We start from the raw sequence: 25,198 nt of genomic DNA, 5'->3' as shown, positions 1-25,198 counted from the left end.
TGTGAGTGTTATGTCATTTTATGAGACTGACTCTTGATCTGACAATATACCTACACATCTTTCAGTTACCGTATTTTTCGCTCTATAACACGCACCCGACCATAACACACCCGTAGTTTTTAGCGGAGGAAAATCCGTAGGCATGCCACCTGTAGGCATTCCCTCCATAACACGCACAGACATTTCCCCTTACTTTTTAGGAGGAAAAAAGTGAGTGTTATGGTGCAAAAAATACGGTAATTCAGCTGAGGGCTCCTCAGAGGAAAGGGGGCAGCTAAATCTGTTTAACGGATTGCCCCATCCTGCAGAGCAGATTTAGAGTCTGTGCAGAAGCGGAAGGGGCAAGAGATTCACTGGACACTGCCTCGTTTCCCCTGTTCTGATTGTTCTTTCCATCAACACTCTTTAAAAAAAATCATGTGTGCGTGTGTGTACCTACACAACCACTTTCATCTCACACAGGACAGAATGTCCCTTCTAAAATTATTCCTTTCATGATATGGACAATCTAAAAGCAATAGTATCTTATTCATATGCAAATCTATCTCTATTTAAATGCACTAAATTGATCAAGATTTCTTTAATCAGGTAACAGTCCTAATTGCAACTGAATGCTAATTTAGACGTTAGATTAACACACACACCCGGTAACATACAAAATATATGTTGTTGCACTCGGTTTCCAATCTTTCTTCTGAATTTTAATGTGTTTCATTTTAGCTGCCCTTCTGTTTCATTAAAGGAAGCACTTTATTCTCTGTTAATTGCATTTCTTTGGTCACATGGGTAGGAAACTAGATATTTGTGCAGATAACAGTGAAGCCTATCTAGTGGGCCAAATAAGAATAGATGTGGGTGCAGGTTCATGGCATCCTTCAGTACTTGTACAGCAATTGTTAACAGCATTGTACATAAAGTCACAGAAATGTAGAGTTGAAAGGAACATCCCCTGCAATGCAGGAATCAAATTCACATGGGCCCTTAATCAGTTCCAGTTTGATGCAACATGGTTGTGTGCATAGAAGTAGTGATCCTGGGTAGCAATGTGCATACCCATCAGCAGAGTCACCAACCCTCTCTAGTGGGGTTCAATTGAACACAACTGCATTAATTGTAAAGGTAAAAGGTAAAGGACCCCTGGATGGTTAAGCCCAGTGAAAGGCAACTATGGGGTTGCGGCGCTCATCTGGCTTTCAGGCCAAGGGAGCTGGCATTTGTCCACAGACAGCTTTCTGGATCATGTGGCCAGAGTGACTAAACCGCTTCTGGTGCAACGGAACACCGTGACAGAAGCCAGAGCACACAGAAACGCTGTTTACCTTCCAGTCGCAGCGGTACCTATTTATCTACTTCTACTGGAGTGCTTTCGAACTGCTAGGCTGGCAGGAGCTGAGACAGAGCAACAGGAGCTCACCCCATCGTGTGGATTCGAACAGCCAACCTTCCGATTGGCAAGCCCAAGAGACTCAGTGGTTTAGACCACAGCGCCACCCACTCCCCTGGATCAATTGTATGTGAGGTTCTCAACCCAGCAACGGATGAATAGTCTGGGGCCTCTTTCAGTATAACCAGTTTCCCAACTGGATTAGTGTACCATATTTTTTGCTCTATAAGATGCAGCCAACCATAAGACGCACCTAGTTTTTAGAGGAGGAAAACAAGAAAAAAAATCTCTCCTCTGTGCAGCGCCTCTCCAGTGAAGCGAGAGGAGAAACGAAGGGGCTCTGTTTCTCCTCCCACTTCACTGAAGGGGCGCTGCACAGCTCTCCATCTCTGTGTAGCGCCATTTGCTCCATAAGATGCACACACATTTCCCTTTACTTTTTAGGAGGAAACAAGTGTGTCTTATGGAGCAAATAATACAGTAATCATGTTTAAAAGGCAAGCTCTGATCACAGCAGTGGATAGCAGCATGGAAACTGGGCAAAGGGAGCAGCAGCTTTGGTCAGGAAGTAGAACGTTTCTCCCCCAAACCATCCAAAGATCTGGATCTGAGGCCTGACCCTAAGGCAGCTGGGGCCTATCCACACATATGCACAGCCATTATTGCATTACAATAAACTAAGCAAAAAAGGACATCAAGGTTTTTTTAAAAACAAACAAACTCACTACTCGGTACTCAAGTCACTTTCACACAGCAGAGTAGAAATTGGGTCCCTGCAAGAGTATAAATCCCGCTCCATCTTAACTACCAGTTCTGAAGCAAGTAACAGGTACAGCTCAAGTGATGGGTATGGCAATGGAACATGTCAGCACTCCATTTTATGGCATGGAAGTGGGTGTGTTTTGGCCGACTGCCTTTTATCTTCTGCTCAATGACATACTACTATAAGACTCTGTTCACCAGGACTATAATCAGCTCTATGATCATGCTTTTCCTGTTTCCATTTTCCTTTTTTGGTGGCAATGTACCTATTTTTCACTCCATAAGATGCACTTTTTTCCTCCTAAAAAGTAAGGGGAAATGTCTGTGGTTCTTATGGAGTGAATGTGTGGTCGATCGCTGGCTCCCTTTCCGGCCCCGCCCCCTTGCCCACGACTCCATTGTTGAATGTTCTGCAGGCTGTTTGTTTCCCCAGCAACATGTGACTGGCTGATCAGATTATCTGTCTGGAAACTGTAGAAATAGCTCCCTTTCCTTTCCTAAAGAAGCTGCAGAACTGTGAGTTGAACCCCATAAAACAGGATTTTTTCCCTTTGCAAAGTAAGCTCAACGACTTTGAGCTGATCCTCCAAAAAACGGAGCTTTCCCCCTTTCCTCCTCTAAAAACTAGGTGTGTCTTATGGTCAGGTGTGTCTTATGGAGCAAAAAATATGGTACCTCTTTTTTTAGTGTTATTACCGTAACTATCACTCTCCTATGCTGGGGGTGGAGAACTTTTTTTAGGGCGAGGGAACTTTAGGATGGAGAGGACCCAATGCAAAAGTGTACCGAGCAATGTCACACACAAAATGTCAGGCGCTTCTACTCATGTTCACACACATACACCAAAAGAAAAATACGTACACCTCCACCCTTTATCTTTTCAAGGACAGATTCCAGCATAGATAAAACAGTCAAAGACCAGGACCAGTATTGTGTGTAGCCTGCAGAGATAAGATGGTCTAGGGCAGTGATGGCCAAACTTGGCACTCCAGCTGTTTTGGGACTATAATTCCCATCATCCATGACCACTGATCCTGTTAGCTAGGGATGATGGGAGTTGTAGTCCCAAAACAGCTGGAGGGCCAAGTTTGGCCATCGCTAGTCTAGGGAGAGGGACAGCTGAGGGCCTTATAGGGAAGGGACATTTAGTCTCTGGCTCTGAGGTCTGCACTGCTAGCACATACAAAGAGCACACCCTCCAAGTGTCCCTATTTTCCAGGGACAGTCCTGGATTTACAGAAGCCATCCCAGTTTCTGATTCGACCCCAGAATGTCTCACTTTTCCTTAGGACATCCCTATTTTCATCAGAGAAATGTTGGAGGGTATGGAGTTATCTGACCCCTGAAGGAAGTTTTTAAAATGTTTAATGTTTTATTATGTTTTTATATATGTTGGGAGCCACTCAGAGTGGCTGTGGCGACCCAGTCAGATGGGCAATATTAAAATTGTTGTTGAATAGGACATCCCTATTTTTATTGGAGAAATGGGAGAGAGAGAGACATTAGCTCAGACTCTAGGTTCATTCATCTATACTTGTGGTTTGATAGTACTTTAAGTTCCTGCTGCTGCTTCATCTTTTTCCTTTTCTTTTGGAAGTTTGGCTTTCCAAGGGCTTTTGAATTCAGATTTTTTGCTGAGACACTGACAGCTTTGTTCTTCTTCCTCAGTGATGGATAACAGATATATTGACATTTGTCAGCCCTTCTAGTCTTAAACCGCTGTGGCTAGGGAGTGGTATACAGTATGCCAAGAACATAACAGGAAAGCACTGCTGTTCATCATAGTAAACCTGGAATTACTTTCAGACTCCCCAAAGGTAAGAAGCAGGGATAATAATTTATTACTCAGGCACACATGATGCTCTTTGATTTTTAAGCAGGCAAATCCTCTTAGTGATTTTTTGAGAACAAGGCAAAACACATCCCTGCCATTACTCCGCCTCTTAATAAGCTTGGTGATGGAGTCTATAATTCATTTTCAACTGATGACCATTTAGAAAGCCTGGTTGATTGTGGTTGCTTATTACTGGCAATAGTACCACCAGGAGAAATCTTTTTAAAGTCACTCACTCCTGGGAGAACTCCCAGCAATTCCACATCTTAAGCTAATATTGCAAGGTCAGAATTCAAAGGACCACACATGTGCATGTGGGGAGCTTTTCAGCTGTCCTTTCAATCTTTAACCTCCTGTGCCTCTTGAATAGCTGTCCCTGAAGGTCAGGAGAACCTCTGGGGTAGTACAGTAGAACCTCTATTTACGACCGCCTCTACCTGGACCCAATCCAAGTTGCAACCGTGGCAAACCTGGAAGTAAATACCAGGTTTGCTGAGATTCAGGCACGCTCAGAAGCGGCTGCTGCTGTCTGCACTTGCACAGAATGGCACTTTTACTGGCAACCTGGATCGACTTATGGACGGACCTCCGGAACTGATTACATCCGTAAATAGAGGTTCCACTGTATTCCATTTGGAGGGAGAAAGTACCAGCAGAAGAAGCTAGCAGTAAATCCATGCACACACATAGAATCATAGAGTTGTAGCATTGGTAGGGACCCTGGATGCAGGAATACGCAGTCATCCCATATGGGGATCAAAGGTGCAACCTTGGTGTTACCAGCAGCACATCTAACCAACTGAGCTATACATGCACACTTGTATGTATGCGTGCGCGCGCACACACATATTGTGTGCATGCAGAAGAGTTTTGTGAACATTCTCGGGCTTCTCTGTAGCCTGGCCCAAATCTCACCCTTTCTTCCCTTCTTTTGGAATGATGGGTGGCGTTTGTAAGCTGAATTTGGCAGTTTACAAACTGCTAGTGAGAAGAGGCAAGGTGTGGGGAATCTTCTTTAGCACAAAAGCCACCTTCTCTTCCCAGCAGCATTCCAGGGGCCACATGTGAGTTGTAGGTCATAGTGTCTCCAGCCAGGCCACTCCTTGGAGTTGGCTTTCCAAGAGCTGTCCTGCTAGGTCATAGCAGATCCTCTCAAAGGCTCCATGTGACAGGTATTGAGTTACTAGTATGCACATTACAGGGGGTAGAAGCAAAAGTGAGCTGAGCAATAAATGTGAATGTTATGTTTGAACTAGTTTCTACACCAACCCATACTCGTATCTCCTCCTTCCAAGACAAACAAGACTTGAAGAGGGTGTAAGCTGGTGAGGGATGTGGTTCAGGACTGTGTGCAGCTTTGGGAGAATCCTGAGGGGCAGACAGAGAGGCCTGGAGGGCCACATGTGGCCCCCAGCCTAGAGGTCCTTCATCCCTGTTGTTATAGAGATGGGAAAGGGTACAGATCAGTTATAGTGGGAGCAGGACATTGCTAAGACAAGGATCATAGAAGACTACCAGGACTCAGAGAAGGCTATAGATTTCTAACATGAGCCAGCTCTGCTCTGAGGACATCTGTGGCTTAAGTCCACCTGTGGTTGGTTACTTTGACACTTCTTTCTTTTCTTTTCTTTTGACAAATGTTAGGTTGATTCCCCCCCTTTTGAAGCCATAACTGCTCTCTTCTGCTCCCCTCTTTCCCCAAAGCCATTCAAGCAAAACTGTCAGATAGTAAGTTCAAAGCTATCCTTTGGGGCTGAAGTTCTCTTCGCAGCTATAATACATCATCTCAAAATATCACGGTTGTCTTTCAGGTTCCACCTCATCTATATTTAGGTCCTGAACCAGCAAAATAACCTAAGTGTGTGATCTAACTAGTAGATCAAAAAGGCATGATAGAGAGACGGAATTCTGAGCAGTGCTAAGAAGCTCTGGAGGTGAAACGGCCTGAAACTAATGGTGCAAAAGCTGTTATAGAGAAAACCTAGAGGAAAGGTAAGCCAGGGAGAAACAACAAATGCCAGTTTGTGGCATGTTAGCTACATCACTACAGTGCTTGAGATCTAACCAATTTCTTGGTTCCAAGATTGAAAGATGCTCCTCTGGAAGCCTAGGTTGCCCTAGCAACCACTTGTAATTGTTCCTAGCCATATGGTACAGATAAAGATAAGTAGGAAAGACTGAATCTCCATGATTATGAAATCAAGTGATTGGTGTGAGGTGTCTGGACCTGGGTTCCAAACTAGGTGCCAATATTACTATCAGTCTACATCCTGCTCATTCATGGCCATCTCTAAATCCTTTCCCATTTTGTTGTTGTTGTTTACATCCGTTCTGTTCATTATGTAGAGAGACCGTGATTGAATTCTGGAATTCTTCAGAATGAAGGTGGTTGTGCCATTAAAAAACATAAAATAAAAAATGCTCCTTTGCTTAGAAAGCTCTAATCCATCAGAGTGAAGACCATCTCTCTCCCCCCCCCCTCACACACAACTGCTAGCTTATTCCAAATGAGAGGATTTTATGTGGGCCAGGGTTGAAAAAGATTGCCTCCTCCCCCCTTCTGCAGTTTGAAGTGCTAAACTCCAGAAACCTATCATCATATTCTATGCAATGTACAGATCAGCTCTAAGTTTCATTAATAGGCCCATTCATGCAGGACCACTTATCAACTTGAATTTAACCATAAACATTAGAATTTACTGCAGCCTTCACTTAGGTTCACACTGAATGCAGTACAACCTATGAAGATGTCAGAATACTTTTAAAAGGGCATCCCTGAGGAAGAGGGAAGATGATTCAAGCACAATGCAAGCAAGTTTGTATTTAAGTGTGTTGTAGCACTGAGGTCCCCTTCTGAATAACCAATACAATGACATACCATGGAGCTTGCACAGACATGTTCACCCTTAAATTAATGCAATACGCTTTCCATTGTTCACGTTCCTAATTCAATTTTGAATTCTTAATGATGCTTAGGATTAGATTTCATGCAATCTACCCATCCAAACCAGTTTCATCTTCTAGGTAATTAAATATCCCCCTTCTGATTACCAGTTCTAATTGAAGGAATGAAAATCGCCACTGTTGTACAGTGTGTCTTGCTTCTAACTACTGTACTATCCAGCCACAGTGAAAACTAACAAGAGTTTGGACTTCAGTTTCAACAAAATCAGAATATTCTATCTGATTAAGAGCAGAGGGCCTTCCCCAGGCCACCCACATTACAATACCTGGAAACTGCACATTTTATATGAGCCAAAAGTGTATATTGCATAATTCAATAGCACTGAAATAGTGTATGTTTCAAAAGTGATGATTATCTTAAATAAAAGTAGCTTTTTTCCAGTCTCATTCTTATGCATGCCCTTTGTTTTGTTTTGGTCTAATAGAGAAATCATTTCCAAACTTAGACACTTCATTGGAGACCACACTGCTAGCTGACAAGCTTAATTGGACAAGATGTGTCACTATGCCTGTCAGCAGTCAGTAAATCGTCAAGAAAGATTAACATTCCAATATTTGTTGCTGACCTTAAAACTCAAATAAATACCTTTCAAACATGCTCGCGCAGAGGATACCTTAGCACTAAATTGGCAGAACCCAGTGGTATATGTTTGCTTGTTCCAATTTGGTATTCTTTCTTTCAAGACTGCTCTGTTTTAACCCTTAAAACACATCTGAGTTGGTTGGGTATGCTAATGAAAACACAGTTCAGAAACTGAGCTGGGCAACTTGTATTTCCTCATATTGCACAGAAATTCTCCCATCTATGAGGATTTGCATAGAATTTTCTCAAAGGCACATGTGAGAGGTAGGCTTCTCAAACCCATTTGATTTGCAGAAATAACTATGTACTGAACTTTATCTTTTATCACTGAAAATCTTAAGAGACCCCACCACCACCACCAAAAAGAAAAAGTAGAAGAAAAAACACTATTGGCCTTTGACTCTAGAACCACTTTTGGACAGAGGTATTGTACTATTTCATGTTTCCAGAGTGGTTGTCTCATTATAGGCCTTAGTAAGCTACTAATTAACAGAATTCCTGCAAAACCTTAGACATTTCTGGCACAGAGGCACAGGAACAAAATTTGCTGATGACATGCATAAGTACAAAATGTCAGAAATATTCAACATAAAGCAAAAGACTAAATTAAAGGAAATTTGAACACCTTAACTCCCTATGGGGGTTGGGATCTGATTCCTGGTACATCATAAATCCCTTTCCAGGGCCAGCCTATTATTCACTGTTGCTTGAGATGCAAGAGTAGAGGGCTACCCTATTCATTAACACTGCTTGAAAATTTACTACATCCTTACACAAGCAGAAGAGATGAAGCAAAGGGGGCAGTGATGTATTATGTAAATCATAGACCAAATCTCTTAACTCATTATGGACTAGTGTTCACCCCCTTTTCAATTTCATATCCTCTTTTGAAATCTTCTAAGTTTCCATCAGATATATACCAGTGCTCAAGTATAATTCAGGCTCCAGAAAAGCTGTTTCCAGACAAATCACCTTGTACGGCATTTAAGCTGTCATATTATAAAGAAACTGTTCTTTTAATTATTATTTCTAGAATGTATATACTGCTGAATTACAGGTGTTTCTAAACAGTGTACAGGAGATTTAGTACAATAAGACTATGTTGAAACTATAAAATCAGGATTCCTTTAAAAAGCCTGCCAAACAATAATAATAACAGAGAGTCTACAGCAGGCATAGGCAAACTCGCCCCTCCAAATGTTTTGGGACTACAACTCCCATCATCCCTAGCTAACAGGGCCAGTGGTCAGGGATGATGGGAGCTGTAGTCCCAAAACATCTGCAGGGGCGAGTTTGCCTATGTCTGGTCTACAGGAAGCCCTGGAGGTTCAAAGTGAGGTGGCCTGTCTGACCTCATCTAGAAGGAAGTTTCATAAAATTGGGCTTACAATACGAGCCATGCATTTGCTCCATGGAGAACCACTAACAGTGATGCCCCCAAGACCTCAGTGATCAAGCAGGGTTATAAGGGATCAAGTGGACCTTGAGGTATCCTGTGCCCAAGTTGTTAAGGATCTGGGTCATACAAGCACCTTGAATCTGGGCAGCCGGTAAAAGCTTTTGAGCACTGGAGTTATGTGCTGGTGATAAGTCTGTCCCCATGAACAGTTTAGCCACAGAGCTTTGCACCAACTACATGCTCTGGAGCAGGACCAAGGATAGCTCCGCATAGAACACATTACAATAATCAGATCTTCTTGAGAGTACCAGTGACTTGAATAACTTTACGCGTTGACTAACTTGATAGAGAAACCTGCAGAGAGCCTCTTCTTTATGTCAGAGTGCTAGTTTCACCTGTTCAGTAACCTGTTAATGATTAGAGGCTGAATAATTTCCCCCGAAGAACAAGACGGATGTGCAAAACACACCAGGAAATTTGACAGGCAATTAGCTAATAATTTTTCTTGCACTGTTTAGCCTGCTCTTTTCCAAATGCTTCCATGTAGTTTGGCCCTACTTTCAAGTCAACACAAATTGGGTTAGTTGTGTCTGTGTAGGAGATAACGGCAGCTACACTTAACAATATAGAGAATCCCTGCTTAAGAGCCACAATGTGTGTTTGGAAAAGTTGTCTGATGTGGTTAAGGGCCCCACACACCTTTGGATGTTGAAGATCATCATTATCTTAATCTTTTAGTCACTTTACACACTATGTCTATCATCTATCTATCTATCTATCTATCTATCATCTATCTATCTATCTATCTATCTATCTATCTATCTATCTATCATCTATCATCTATCTATCTATCTATCTATCATCTATCTATCTATCTATCTATCTATAATTTCAAAGTCCAGTGCCGAGGGCCTTCTGGCAGTTCCCTAGCTGCAAGAAGCCAAGTTACAGGGAACCAAGCAGAGGGCCTTCTCGGTAGTGGCACCCGCCCTGTGGAATGCTCTCCCACCAGATGTCAAAGAGAAAAACAACTACCAGACTTTTAGAAGACATCTGAAGACAGCCCTGTTTAGGGAAGCTTTTAATGTTTAATAGACTATTGTATTTTGATATTTTGTTGGAAGCCACCCAAAGTGGCTGGGGAAACCCAACCAGATGGGCGGGGTATAAATAAATTATTATTATTATTATTATTATTATTATTATTATTATTATTATTATTATTATTAACAATACAAAATGCATACATTAAAAAACAACTACAAAAAAGTAAAACAATGTCCAATACAAAATACCGAAAATGCTCATCTAATAGCAGGATAAAAAGGACAAACCCTACTCCACCCCACTAAAAGATGGAGAAGTCATCTTAGTTAACCAAACCCAGATTGAACGAAAAAGTATTGCCAGGCATGTAAACACTGATAATGAAGGCATTATATGTGTCTTCCATGGGATAGCATTGCACAGGGGGACACCTGAGATTAGGGGAAATATATCTTCCACATTTGAGGAAGGACGCAGAGTCTACCAGTGTGATATCAGGACAGGCACAGAACCCAAACTTTTCATTTCAGAAATTCTCTGAAAAACTCATAAAAAAACCAAGCCAAAAACAACAGCAGCAGCATTTTCCTCCTTTCAGCATTCAAGATAACATAACAATAAAAGAATTGTAGAGTTGGAAGAGACCCAAAGGATCATCTAGTCCAACCCCCTGAAAACTAGGAATCAAAACCAAATAATCCCCAATTTAATCTGAATTTAAACTAGGGGAGGGATTTGTTGGAAGAAGATCCACACATATTTTCTGAAAATACTCCGGAATTGCACATGGCTCAGATTAACCTGCCCTGCTGCTCAGATTAATCTGCTTCATCTTTCCACGAGTGAATGGAGAGAAATAGTTCATAAGGAATCTGTTGAAGCATACAACACAAGCTGTCTACCACTTCTCCTAATTCTCCAATCCCCCAAAATAAATGTAAAACGATTAAGCAAAAAATAGAAATTATAGAAAACAGCATCCCCCTAGGCAAGATTCTCTGGAGGCAGCCATCCAACTAAGACTGAAACTACTGCAAAGCACTGCCACCCATTCAGACAGCTACTCCAGGAGGAAACCATGCTCGATAGTATTGAAAGCCAACGAGAGATCAAGGAGAAGCAGCAGTGTCACACTCCCCCTGTCTCTCTCCAAACAGGTCATTATATATGGCAACCAAGGCACCAGGATTGGAATGGATCTAGAAAAGTGACCTTGGAGAGAGCTGAGAGATAGCGACTGCCCACTCAAGAACCTTGTTCAGAGAAGAACATTGTGAAGAGAGGACCATCTATTTTTAGTAATCCAGATTACAATTTGCAGGTGGGAAGTAAAAGACATGGAAGGTGGAAGGACGTTTTTCTTTAGAGCAATGACACAAAATTGTCGCTATAGAGAATTGTTGGGTTCTGAATTAGCTCTACTTGTTTGCAGAGTGGCACTGATGCCTTTCTTTCTTTCTTTCTTTCTTTCTTTCTTTCTTTCTTTCTTTCTTTCTCTCTCTCTCTCTCTCTCTCTCTCTCTCTCTCTCTCTCTCTCTCTCTCTCTCTCTCTCTCATTTTCATTTCCAGACTTTGTTCAGGCCACTGTGCAGCAGTTTTCAATTCACATCCCCCCCAACCCTTTGCCAATATGCAGAAGTGCATATGTGCACTGATTAAAACACTTCCCAAAAGGAATCTTGATGCAATCACATCAAGATTCCTTTTTGCTCAGTGCTTTAATAATTATGCATAGGCACCCCTGCACAATGGTAACCTGCCTGAAACACACATACACATACAGAGAGAGCGAGAGAGAGAGCGCTGTGACAATTTCTGCATGCACCAGCTCAAAAAATAATTATAAAATTATCCACGTTCTCCAAGTAGGGAAATTATTATGTGGAGAAGAGTTATTGCACATTTATTTACATAACAGAAACAAGTGGTTTTCTTCTCTAAGTACCTAGCAAATTTGTCACATCAGGCATCTTAGGGCTTCAAAATCCAATTTACAAGGGAAGTTGTTGACAACCCACATTCCCTTCTGCTGAATAGCTCAAGGGTGCAACGGCAGCAAAAAAGTATAACTTCACTGTCAACTTTAGTGCTATACAACAGGTACTAGTACATGTATTCTAGTACATGTTTAGCACATGCTTAGTCATCTCAGTGGTGAGATTTATGTCACTTGTGTTCCAGCCATCATGTGTTTTGCTTTATGGGTGACTGGGTTGATGGCTCCATCTTATTCCACCATTCTGTAGTGACCACCAATAGGTCACCCAGCTCTGTGGTTCCCCAATATTATTCCCAAGAGCAGGCTTCCTCAACCTCGGCCCTCCAGATGTTTTGAGACTACTTTATCCTTGACCACAGGTCCTGCTAGCTACGGATCATGGGAGTTGTAGGCCAAAAACATCTGGAGGGCCGAGGTTGAAGAAGCCTGCCCAAGAGCATCTCAGCCAGCAGATAGAGGAATTTTACACCACACAAGCTTAGCACACACTGAAATGAAATTAGGAATATTGGCTAATTGGTAATGGGGGGGGATTAGTTCACACATGGATCCCACGCCACACATTTCATTGTTGCCATACCCCCACCACACAGTGCCTGCAGAAGCCCACTTTCTTCACGGCTGGCTTTGTCAACCTAGAGTGCTCTCACGTGGGGTGGTATGCAAGCGAAAGAAAAAGACAAAAGGACACAAACTCACAGCAAAGGCCTCCAAGAGAAGACAGATCTATAACACCCCCTTGGTTCCCAGCTCCCCTTAGGGGGCCTTTCCTCTCCCCAAAGCTATTTGTAGCTCCACGGCAGTTCCTTTTATATATTCCTTCCCTCAACATTTGAGCCTGTCAAATAATCTGTTTCCTATCCCAGGTGTGTTTACTGTTGCCATGGCACATATTTCCACTAGCTTCCCCTGAGTCACAGTGCCCATCAATACCTTCCAGCCCTTAGAATCACTTTCACCTCTATCCCCTGGCTTCCCCAGAGCAGTAATGTCTCTGCATCACACATCAGAATTACAGGTCTTCTTGGTTTAATTTCTCTTATTCTTTTACAGAAAAACCACTCTGTCTATTTTTGTCTTATCTTGGTTGAAATGAGCAGTCTTACGCTATCCTGTTTCAGTTCCACCAGCATTCAGTCACAGGTATATTTATTGACATTTTATGCAGAATACTTGAAAGAACACACCAAAAGTCTGCATTCATATCATATACTTTTCCGCCTGCACTTTTAACACAGAAGACACACCTTTCGATGCATTTTCTCACATATTTTGTACCGTATTTTCACATGTATAAGACTACCCCAATTTTTTTAAACCTAAAATTAAGAAATCAATATTTTAAACATCAGACAGAACAACTCTGAGCTTTTAGTGGGTAGGTCACCCAAAGTTGTTGAGCTTTGTTGAGGGAAGTTGGCCAAAGTTAGGGTTGCCATATTTCAAGAGCCCAAGTCCAGGCATTCACCATCCATGTATAAGACAACCCCCAATTTTTGACTACCGGTACATTTTTTAAGCAAAAAAAACATCTTATAAACAAAAATTAAGGTACTTTTGTGTGCACCTTTTCCACACCAAAACTACATCATGAAATCCAGAGATGTGCATAACCTGACTGAGAGCTGAATCTGATTGGCAAGCAAGTCTGGGAGCACTGGGTGGGATCAGTCTGCCACAAGAAGCACATCAAACAAATTCCTCTATCTCAGTTTACTGAAAAAAAACCATGGCAAGTTTTTGCTTCATCTTCCATTATTAAACATACCATCATATGAGATGCTCTCCAGTGAAACCTTAGAGTGTTCTCAAAGGGCCTCCATTGATATTAGTCTGCAGGTATTCCAGACCCCAAGCAGGCAACAGTCTTTGTGTGATGGAGTAGAGATTTGACAATGCCTTCTCCTACTGCACACCAAGCATAACGTGTGATAGCAGTGGCGTAGCGTGGGTTGTCAGCACCCGGGGCAAGGCAAGTAATTTGTGCCCCCTAACCCGTGGATTTCCACCCCCTAACCCATGGATTTGCGCACCCTAACCCTAACCCCCAGATGTTGCGCCCGGTGCGGCCGGCCCCCCCTGCACCCCCCACGCTACGCCACTGTGTGATAGCTGTGTTTCACATGAAGGTCCTTGTGAGAGACAGCCTGATTCACACCATCTTCCTGCGCTCTCTTTTTTCCCCAAAGTAACGACAGCACACAGAGTGTAACAAGGACTGAGAGATTGTTTTTCGTTTAATCTCACTGTAAACAAGTGGTACAGTGACCATAAAGTATTTCTGTTTCTAGTAATAAATAGACCTCCACGTGAAGCACTTGTTTTGCAAATTACACCATGTCAGGGGTAAGGCAAACTATCATCCCACCATGTGTTTGACCAGGCATAGGCAAACTTGACCCTCCAGATATTTTGAGACTACAACTCCCATCATCCCTGACCACTGGTCCTGTTAGCTAGATATGGTGGGAGTTGTAGTCACAATTCATCCGGAGGGCCAAGTTTGCCTATGCCTGTGTTTGACTTTCCCTGCTTGGGGAAGTATTTGACTTTGAACAGGGCTTCAGTCACAAGCAAAGAACTTTGGTCCTGCGCAGTAAATGGAAGTATGGATGTCAAGCTGTGTTGAAAAGCACAATGGCACCCTTAAAATCTCTGTAGCTCAGGCCATGCTACAAGGAATGGACAAATTAAGGTGTTCAAGCTATCATGATGTTCCTGGAAATCCATGTTTCTTAATTGCAGCAATGTAGTGCACAGCACCCAGTTAGCACTGTGGCATTATTCTGACAAGTCAAGACGCTATTAAAATGCTAAAGATATGTTTGAAAGCTAAAGACATGTTTCAAAGCATTGGCGACTTCTTTCCTATCACCTCAGGCAAAACATCGTTAAACGGCAACTGAACATATCTCAAGAAGCATTTCCTGCCCCAAGGCTTGGACCGCTGTCATTCTGAATGTGGCATTATCGAATACGGTAGAGATAGTGCATGCCAGCTCTAACACAGTCTCGCTGAATAAAGTCAAACACAAATCTGCTACCGGATATGTACAAATTGCATGGCAGTCAAAAGCACTGGGCTTCTGCTTAAAAATGTAAGAAAACAGATTGGAAATAGAAAAGGACCTGGAATTGTGTCTGTGTGGAAAGGGAGGTGGGAGGCAAATGTCACACAGGCTTTTTATCTGAACAGCCCAGAGAATGTCCAAAACCTTTAGTTAATCAGAAGCTCAGATAAAAGGCTATTTACATAGGATTACACAGGGAGGCAGACATATGGGGGAAAGGAGGACAGTCTCAAGGGCATTTATAAGGTCATCCCAGCTCTCTCCTAACACTTAACATTACCTGGGATGGGCCCTACCATTGAACAGATTGTGGATGCCACTTAAGGGCAGGTGGCAAAATCTAAGGCAAAACAGTTGGGGAATCTCCAGCCCACAGGGTAAAATCCCCCCAAACCTTATCAACTTCAACAACTTCAATCCTAAAAAAGGTCAAAAACTTTGGTCCGCCCTTAGGACAGCCCTCACGCCCCTTCACTTCTTCAAATCTGGCCCTCTTTGAAAAAAGTTTGGACACCACTGTGCCCATTTGCCCAACACCTGATGTCATATGTAAGGTAAGGCTATTAATGTATGCATCCCTGAAAGCTATAGGAAACAGAATGAAGGAAAGGTAGGAGCAGGTGTAATTATTTATTAGGAGCAGCTATGTTTCATCTTGTGCATCAATCTCTCTAAGTTTGGCCAGCTACTGTGTTGCACAAAGCAAAAACCCACCATAAACTGACCACAGACATTTTGTAATTTTCTGCTTTGGTGTTTGTGACATGGCATCAGCTTTTTAAAAATGTTGACGCCCATTTTACTTCACTCGCAGTTACTTTTATTTCCTTTATTTCCTTTTATTCCTTTTTTTTAATACCCTATTTTACCCACCTGAATAATGTGTTCTATGTGCTTCTTAGCTTGTTTCTTTAATGCTGGCCATTGACCATAACAATAAAGATTTGCTTTGTTTTGAGCAATCTTTTAGCTTCCCTTGGAGTTCTTCAGATGTTTCTGTGAAGGAGGAACCTTCATATTTCCACCTGATGTCAAATTTGCTGGCAACTAAAATGGCAAGCTTTTCTTCTGGGAGCTATGCTTAAGCCCTCTCTAGTCCACTGTGTGAATCAGAGGATGTCATTTAAAAGCAGCTGTTTTATTCTGCAATAAATAACCATAATGAGGCTTTGGCTCACGTTGTCTACTTTGCTCAAATGGCACTTCAAAACAGCAATCAGGTTTAAATGAGCCTCCCAACGGGCACAACGTTGAAAAGTCCAGTTATAACGGGATTTGAAAACCCCATGAATCTTGCCATCCATGCATGAATCAAACAAATAACCTAGTCAAAGGAAGAACTGAAACAAAAGAGTAGAAGAAATGTTAAGAGCTGTGGCCTCAGGGCCCAATGTGGGGATTTAATCGCAAGTGTTACACTCCAGCTGAGTTTGGAGATGCTACTTGTTCATTTAGCCACCGCAGTTGCTGAATGAGCTTCTGATGTCTAATGCCTTTCCTAGCTCTCCTCACATTTCCCCAATTCCATACTTGTAAAACAAAGAAATTGGACTGGGCCCCCCCCCCCACTCCTTACTGACTTTGGGGAGGTCCTATGCCCTTTCTGGCCTTATTGCTCTTCTAGTGTACAAAACTGCCCCAAGTCTTCATTCATCTCCTCAACATTTGATTGAGAATTATTTCCATTCGTAGCTTAATTAATGAGCTCAACTGGAGTCTTTAGCCATTAACCTGCTGTTGGGCAGTTAAAGGAAGAATTACACTTTTATCTGTCGTAAAATTCTGGCTTATGAACACTGTTGAAGGAAAGGAAAGTACATTCACTCTTGGCTTCCAGCTAGGCTCTGTTAAACTGATCATAAAGCTGCCTGGCTAATTAGCAAATGAATACAGAATGCTTCCTCATATATGTCAGCTATGCCCTTAGTAAAATAGCAACAACCCACTGGGAGCCTTAAAACAATGTAAGAATAAGTTTTAGTATTTATGTGTTCAAAGAGTATACTTTGCTGATCAACTAAGCCTACTAGCCAAACACCTTCTGTGATCTTGAGGACCAAACAAATTGCCTTGGTCTGCGAGGAAATACAATAAGTAACAAAATGACCATCCAGCAGTAAGAATGTATATGGAAATGTGTTCATAAGCATACATGTAGCTGGGTGATGCTACAATTGGATACCTAGTTTCTTAAGAGTAGGCCCATCAAGCTCTGACTTTTGCATAGGATTGAGGTTGTCAGCTTGCATTTCTTAGTGCAGAAAGCATTGATCTGATGGTGTGTATAGATCTTTCCTATTCTACTTAATTCAAGAGGGTTCTGGAAGCTTCTCTGTGTGAAAGAAACAAGCAGAAGGTTCATGTATGCTTGAGTTATACCTTCAGAGAAGCTGAGTACAGCTGGCTTACACTGGTTCTCTTATCTCTTCTGTCAAGGTCATGCTGACTATGAAAGTAAGGCCAGAAGAAGCCTGGGTTTCACTTTCTCTTTCTATCTCTCTTCCTTCTGGTGTGCTGTTCTGTACATAGTATGCTTAGTGTTAAGGTTTAGACTTATTATAAGTTAGTGTCAGTTTAAGTTAAGTCTGCTGCAACTGGATTTCTTATGGACAGTGCCAATCCTGAATGTATGGGATCTGTGACCATTATGCTCATTTGCCTTCAGTAGCAGTAAAGCTCTGCTTGGTGAAATACAGTTGCCTCTGGTCGATTTTTGGGGAATCCTGCAATGTGCTTAATTTTTTACTTTGCTAACTATACATTGGAATCTGCTCTGGATCAATACTGAGTAGAGTTTCCATGACAGAGGTGAGCATACATTTAAAATACTGTTATACCACTTTAACCGTCATGGCTTCCCACAATAAAATCTGGGAACTGTAGTTTGTTAAGGGTGCTGAGAATTGGTAAGAAGCTCTTATTTCTACTCCCCCCCCACAAGGTGGAATTCCCAGAGTTCCCTGGGAACAGGGATTGTTATGCCATCCTAGCTTTAAATCTATGCTGTGTGTGTGGCCATTGTATTAGGATTTGGTCACTTTTTATGCTCCAATTCATTACTGACCCTATGCCTATAGTGCATAGCGCCTTTGCTTCTTGTCTGCTAGGTATTGCATTAGTGAGAGATGAAGATGCAGACTGGTGCTATAACAGATTATATCAGAAAATCATTTCTTCATGAAGCAGCGCTATTCTCTGAAATTCTTAAAGAAAAGGGGTATTGGAGGTTATCTTCTAGTTAAGAAATCGCAGCCTCCTCAAATGCATCTAACTTCCAACATATATATATCTACATTAAACTAGGAAAGCAGTTTAAGATCATACATTTAAAACACATGGCTTCTCACAAAGAATCCTGGGAATTGTAGCTTGTTCAGGGTGCTGCAAATTATAGCTCTGCAAGGAGTAAACTTTAGTTCCCAGGATTACTTGCATGAGCTTTAAATATATGTTTTAGCCTAAAACAAGGTGCTAGACAGTCAGGTTTGCAGAGATGCATAGCATTAGCAACAATATCATTTAGAAGTTATGAGCAATATATTTATTGTAATATTCAAATCAGATTAAGAGACATTGAAAAACAAAACAGCTGTAAATAAAATTTGCTCCCACAAATTTTATGGTTTAAATACAACAGGTAACATAAATTTCAAAATTTATGTTAGCCCAACTGAATGTTTTCCCCTCAGCTTTGTCAAGAGCAAATATTTAAACATCCCCAGAAATGATAGACATTGTGGATGTTTTTTGAATGTGCCAGATAGAGTAGAACACATTCTTTTCTACTGCCCATTGTACAACCAGCTACACAAGCATGTGCAATCATGGCACAATGAAAATATCAGATTCTATCTGTCTGATATTAACATAGAAGTAACTGCAAAGGATGGCTGAGTTTTTATCAATATTATCTCTGAGTGGTGAATGGCGGGAAGAAACTCCAATGAAAATCCTCATTACATATTTTTACATGGCTGTTTATTTGTATACATTTTAAAATTTTATATATGGATGTTTTATGATGTCCTATATTTGTGATGCCTAATAAAGGTTTGTCGAAGTAAAAGTAACAACAATATCATTGTCCATGAATGTTTTATTGCCCAGGTGTAATCTAACTTCTAAGCATATGGTTGTTAATAACAGAGGTTTTATAGTACAGAAAACTCTCAATTTATGCTGGGATGACATTCTGGGATAGTGTGTAAAAACAAACACACATATGATCAAAACACATTGGGTTCAATCGCAAGGGGGGGGGATTGAAAAAAAATTCTTGGATGCATGCCCCCTTCCCACCTACTTTTGAGGGTTTTGTTTCATGTGTTTATTTTTTTTAAATGTTGCCAAACTCATAAAGCTGAATGCACACAAGTTAAATGTGTCTAAATTATGAGTTACCTATACTGTGTTCTGTACTGTTATACCCCCAGCCTGAAATCTGATTTGATAAAGAAATGTTTTAAAGAAAGAAACATAAATAAAATTGGATTTAAAAGACGAAGTAGCAACTTTGGGGTAGGCTGAAACATAATGTTTAGCTGTTTTTAGCTATTTCATATCGATTTTAAGTGGGAAATCAAAGTGTGTTTTTTTTAAAAAAAAGAAAAATTATGTAATTACCCCAAAAGCAAAGTCAAAATCTGCACTTCAAAGACCACCCTGCGTCTCTAATTCTGCATTTTTATCTGTTGCCTGTAACAGACACCTCAGCCATTTCGAGACTTTGGAACAGCTATCTTTGACTTTGCTCTCAAATGGAAGAACAGAAGATCTAGCTGGGAAGGTGGGTGGCTTCCTGGAGATGAATTCCTAATCACTGTCGTCATTAGGACCACCCCAACAGGAAAGAAGTTGTGGTTTAGGTGACATCCTAACCAAGCTCTCGCAGCTGCTATAATGCTATATTAGTCAAGCTGTGGTTGAAAGTGATCTGAACCTTGGCCAGCTGCAGACCCAAATGACGGTAAGAAGCCCAGAATGTGGCTAGGAATTGAAGACACCAGGCTAAGCCGTTCATCTTGCAGATGAGAGTTATTTGAGGTTTATTTGACAGAAACATCTGTCAAATAAAGACTGCTTATTTGTAGTAGCTCATTTGAATTAGTCTGCAAACTTAAGGAAATGTGATATTGGCTTATAAAAGTATTGGTTAATAATATTAGTAAATACTTATATTGGCATTAACAACAACTACTACTTTATGGCCATATACCAAGAAAAAATGGTCTTATGGCAACTTACCACAATGTGTGTAGAACAAATAGAAAACACACAATTACAAATAAAATGACTTAAGTTAAATTAAAACTGATTGTGTATTAAATGAAAAAAATGTCATAGAATTATCTTTATTCCTACAGCAGCAAGAAGATCACCATAAAATATCCCAACAACAAATACCACCAGCAGTAAACAACAACAACCAATACCTTGGAAGCCCCAAAGCAGCACACAAAAATATTATCTGCAGCATCAAGTGATGTCTTGCGTGTATGAATAGCCAATCACAGATTTAATCTCATAAATACTTTTGTATCAACTCACATGTAAGGTTTCTCAGTTGAGTCACTTCACACATTCTACTGGCAAGTCATCAATAACTGAGAAACAGCTGTGCATGCTTATCTGAACAAGACCACAATATCCCAGGGTAGTTCACACATGTAAGATTATGTGTCTTCTAATTAGAGATAAGGCCTTGCATTTTCTTTCCCTTTTTTCTTCCCAGAAATGAACCACAGCTGCTTTTCTCCACAGTCACTGGACCACAACACAATCCTATACATATAACAGTTGGAAAACCTGAAAAGAATCAATCAAAAACCAGACACTGAGGCGCCAGAGGAGTTTTCAAAAATGTCTCATCAGCATTTAACATTTTCTGCTGCAAACCAGGTCAGTTTGGTTCAGTTTATAAATAAAATCTGCAAAAACATCGCCATTCCTCTCGGTTCAACAAAGCCTTTGCTGAAAATAATTTTGTGTAAAACAAATAATACATCACCACTTCTGGAATCTGAGGGGAACTAGCCATTAACATTTTAGTTTGGGTAAAAACATAACAGGAGGAGTTTGGAAACATGGCAGCAAGGCTATCTCAACCAAGTGTTGTTCCCCCAACATGTCCATAAGGATTTCAGCTTTCTATTATAAAAAATGAGCTATCCCTCAAAGCAGTAAGTTTTTCATCACTTCTCTCGGATGGGACTGGACACAAAGATTCGCAACACCTTCTTGTTCCAAGGCAAATAGTAGCTTAGTTCAAATGGCCATGAGCAAAGAATCGCAAAGGCAATGAAATCCTTGTTAATGTGTCTTAAATTCCCTTCAAATTGGGGAGAAAGTTAAGAAACCTCTCCATGCCCTGCATGCTAACGATCCTCTAAATAATGCACAGCGCAAGAGGAACTGTATGCGATACTTGAAGAGGGAAGACAAATATCTTGAGACTTCTTGTCTTTTTAAGTAACTGTCAAGAAAAAGTTGCTTTGCTGAATGAAAAGTAGCAATAACCTCAGGGATTTATTTAGCCTTCATGCCATGTTAAGATGCTTCATTTAGTTATGTGAAATCCTGCCGAGTTTTTTCTTTTTTTTTTTTTAAAAAGGGGGCTTAATTATCTGCCCATGATATACCTATGCATCTGAGAAATACACAACGGGATTTAGTCTGAGCGAGAAACTTGAAGTTTATCGTCAGGTTTCAGAGGTTGCACAACTATGCAATGAAATGAAAAGTCATGTTAGAAGTAATTTATTCATGAATTAGAAGGCATTTTAGGCTAGGCACGTACTACGCCTGGAATGAATCTGCTCCCAAATATTCACATCGAAATCCTCTTCTCAGCCCCCTTTGTGTCCTCACAGTTCCTCAAATGTTTTGGCACCTCCAAATTCACCTACATTGTTTTGCTTTAGTAAAAAAAAAAAAAAAAAAAAAATCAGTGGAAGTCTGGTGCAGAACCTTTTTGGGTCATAGAAAAACCATGCCTGTCTTTTAGACCTTGAGTAGATGTTCCTCAAAAAAAAAAAAAAAATTTTTTTTAAATACATTGATTCAAAAAAGCCCAAAGAAGTATGAATGGGATGTATGATTCCCTGTGGTGGTGGAAATGGCAGCGACCTCCCTTCATAAATGCAGTCTAGCCCTAATTGGACATTCAGCATACTTAGGTATAAGCCATTATGCAAATGAATGGAATCATACTGCTAAACTTTGCCTGGTATGCATGCAATCTTTCAGTCCATGTAAAGCCCTTCATGAGTTTAATGGCAAAAGACCAGAAGTGGGGACTCTCCTCTCCTTGTGGAGGTTCCCTGCACAATTTAGAAACTTGCAGTTACCACTCTGAGGGGTGGCTATGTCTAACTATGGCTCCATTCATATAGCAGTTTATTCCATTCCCATCTTGTTTCCCTAACTGTTAATATCCGCATTATATCGGAGCATTTACACGATGTAAAAACTACTTCCAGAGCTATAGTGGAATATTGCAAAACTGTAGTGGAATATGGAGCATGTTTAGCACTCAATTTCCCCATTATTTGCAAACAGAACTTTGTTTTTTTCTGGAAGCACATAACATGGAAATGAGCACCATATTCTGTTAAAGTTCCAGAAATGAGGAATATAATGTGGAACATAACAGTTAGGGGAAAGTCATGAAAACTGCCATGTGAACAAAGCCAACATTAACCCCAAGTCAATTTTCCACTTAACAAGCCCTTGACAACAGATAGAGAGCCATACTTTATGGAGGGTTAGCATTCAACTTAACCCCCTCCTGCAGTTGTAATTATGCAAGGCTTCTGTCCTGTCCATCTGTCAAATTTCTGCTCTCAGTTATGCACACACAGATCAACTGAGTTGAGAAACAGGCTATTAGATATTTAGCTTGTTTGGAGAACTGTATTTCAAGAGTATGAAACAGATCTGATAAACTGATGATTTTTATGGCAGCAAATCTGGTTGGATCTCAAGTAGACTTAAGAAGAAAATGTGTGGAATTTTTTTTTTTTAACCCCTATAAGGTTCCTTTTATTGAAAATACTAAAATAGATAAATTAATAATGATGCAACTTAAGAATTTGTCAGCAGGGGCATCACTCATGATTCCATTGATGCGCTTGGGGGAAAATGCACCAAAGGCTGAAATAAATGGCTCAAGATCAAAGAAATGTAACTTTTGAATGTGAATCACTTCCTACTTCCTGCGAACAAAATTTCCCCTTCTTGCTGATGACATTTTAACAAAGAATCTTTTTGTTGCTTCTTGAAATCAAGGCTGTGAAGCCCATCTGGTTCTTAGGCACAAGACATGTGGAAGAGAAGTAACCCTTTGCACACGTGAATGCACATCTGGAAAAGTCTAGACTTCAGCATCATAACATTGTAGTTCTTATTATTTAATTATTATTTTGTGCCACCCAACCATTCAAGACACCTAGATGAGATCGACAAATTGCTTATATTGCAAACCAAATTTGGAAAGATTCCACAAAGGCAGGGCAAGCAGTGTCAGAACACGCAGATACTCTTGCAAAGCAAAGCTGATCTAGTGATTGGCATTTCACTTGTAAGCTTGGGTGGGAAGCATTGTGCATAAACATAAACAGTCAAGTCACATCAGGTGATTTATCTGTTGCTGGACATGGACACTTCAAGCTGAGGATCAGAGAGGGATCAAACTTTATGAGCGCTCCAATATATCTGAAAAATATGATAGTAGCTTTTCCTAACCTAATGTCCTCTAGATTTTTGGACTGCAACTCCCATAAGGCCCAGCCAGCATGGCCCATGTTCAGAGATAATGTGAGTTTTAGTCCACAACATTTGGAGGGCACCATCTTGAGCAACTACATACAAATATACAAGCTAAAGGTAATAAGGACCCCTGGGTGGTTAATAGTCAAAGGCAACGATGGGGTTGCAGCGCTCATCTTGCTTTCAGGCCGAGGGAGCCGGCATTTGTCCACAGACAGTTTTCCAGGTCATGTGGCCAGCAGGACTATACCACTTCTGGCACAATGGAACACCGTGATGGAAACCAGAGTGCACGGAAATGCCATTTACCTTCCCGCTGCATTGGTACCTATTTATCTACTTGCACTTGGATGGGTTTTCGAACTGCTAGGTTGGCAGGAGCTGGGACTGAACAACGGGAGCTCGCTCCATTGTGGGGATTCGAACCACCAACCTTCTGATCGTCAAGCCCAAGAGGCTCAGTGGTTTAGACCACAGTGCCACTTGCGTCCATACAAATATACAACTATGTGCTCAAGGAGAAAAGTCCTAGCCATGCTTTTTCTCTTTTGTGCTAATTTTGCATCTGCAATGCATTGCTGTTTCCATACATGTAGTAACTGACAGATACGATTTTCCCCAGCTGCATTCCAAAGTGCTGCAGCCTAGCAGCTCATAGATCATGTGAGGCCAATGGGCACTTAACTTGACTTCATGTAAACAGGCTGTATGTCTTTGTGTCAGATTCTTTTTCCCCTTTTTCTTTTAAAGTGTTTCATGTTTATGGGGCTTTTACTTCAAAATCTCGCCTAGTCATGTATAAATTATGTGTCTCACAGACCTGCATCCCAGAAGCTAAATTATTACTTCTAGGATACATCATGGCAAGATGCAATCGTAGCCGCTCTCTGGAAAACCATCTCCTGCCCCTGTTTTAGGGCCCTTGTCAAACCTCCAGTTGTCTCCTACTGTCACTTTCATTGACCATAAAGCCAGGTATTGGAACTTATGTTCCATTTGCTACCAATTAACCCTCTCCTGGACCTATGCTTAGCACTCCTTAGACAATTGCTGCAATTTGTCTACCCAGCCACAGATGTTTCAGCTACACATTTCAGCTGAACCTAAATGTTAAATAAGTAAGTACAAGAGAGAGAAAAACAAACAAACTTTTCTGTGCTGTTCTGTGTGGCTGATTGGGACTGAGAGTTATAAGGAGGGGAAATGAAGCAAGCTTGAAAAAAGGCATTTATGGTGGGGAAATTATGTATATATTATCAGTCGCGGGGGCAAGGGGCAAGGGGGCAGTTGGCTGTATGCCGAGCCTCTTCTAATTCCTGGGTCCAACAAGTCTTAAAATCTAGGCAAAGATTAAAATTCCTGGAATAGCTAGGCTAGCTATAACAAAGG

The 25,198-nt window shown here is 41.1% G+C and overlaps 1 protein-coding gene and 1 long non-coding RNA gene across 5 annotated transcripts in view; one reads left to right on the top strand and one right to left on the bottom strand.

Annotated features, from left to right (window-relative positions):
* The window catches only part of PCDH7 (protocadherin 7), a 396,248-nt gene that overhangs the window by 5,298 nt on the left and 365,752 nt on the right, over positions 1-25,198 (bottom strand). The gene's annotated exons all lie outside the window — the stretch shown is intronic.
* On the top strand, positions 2,401-15,277 carry LOC308594682. Its single transcript, XR_014011556.1, has 4 exons — positions 2,401-2,662; positions 3,815-3,963; positions 13,026-13,115; positions 14,853-15,277. It is a non-coding gene; the product is annotated as an uncharacterized lncRNA (long non-coding RNA).

Source organism: Podarcis bocagei (assembly GCF_964188305.1).
Source record: "Podarcis bocagei genome assembly, chromosome: 9".
Classification (NCBI taxonomy): Eukaryota; Metazoa; Chordata; class Lepidosauria; order Squamata; family Lacertidae; genus Podarcis; species Podarcis bocagei.
Note: the sequence above shows the minus strand (reverse complement) of the source record. Positions and strands in the feature narration are given on the sequence as shown.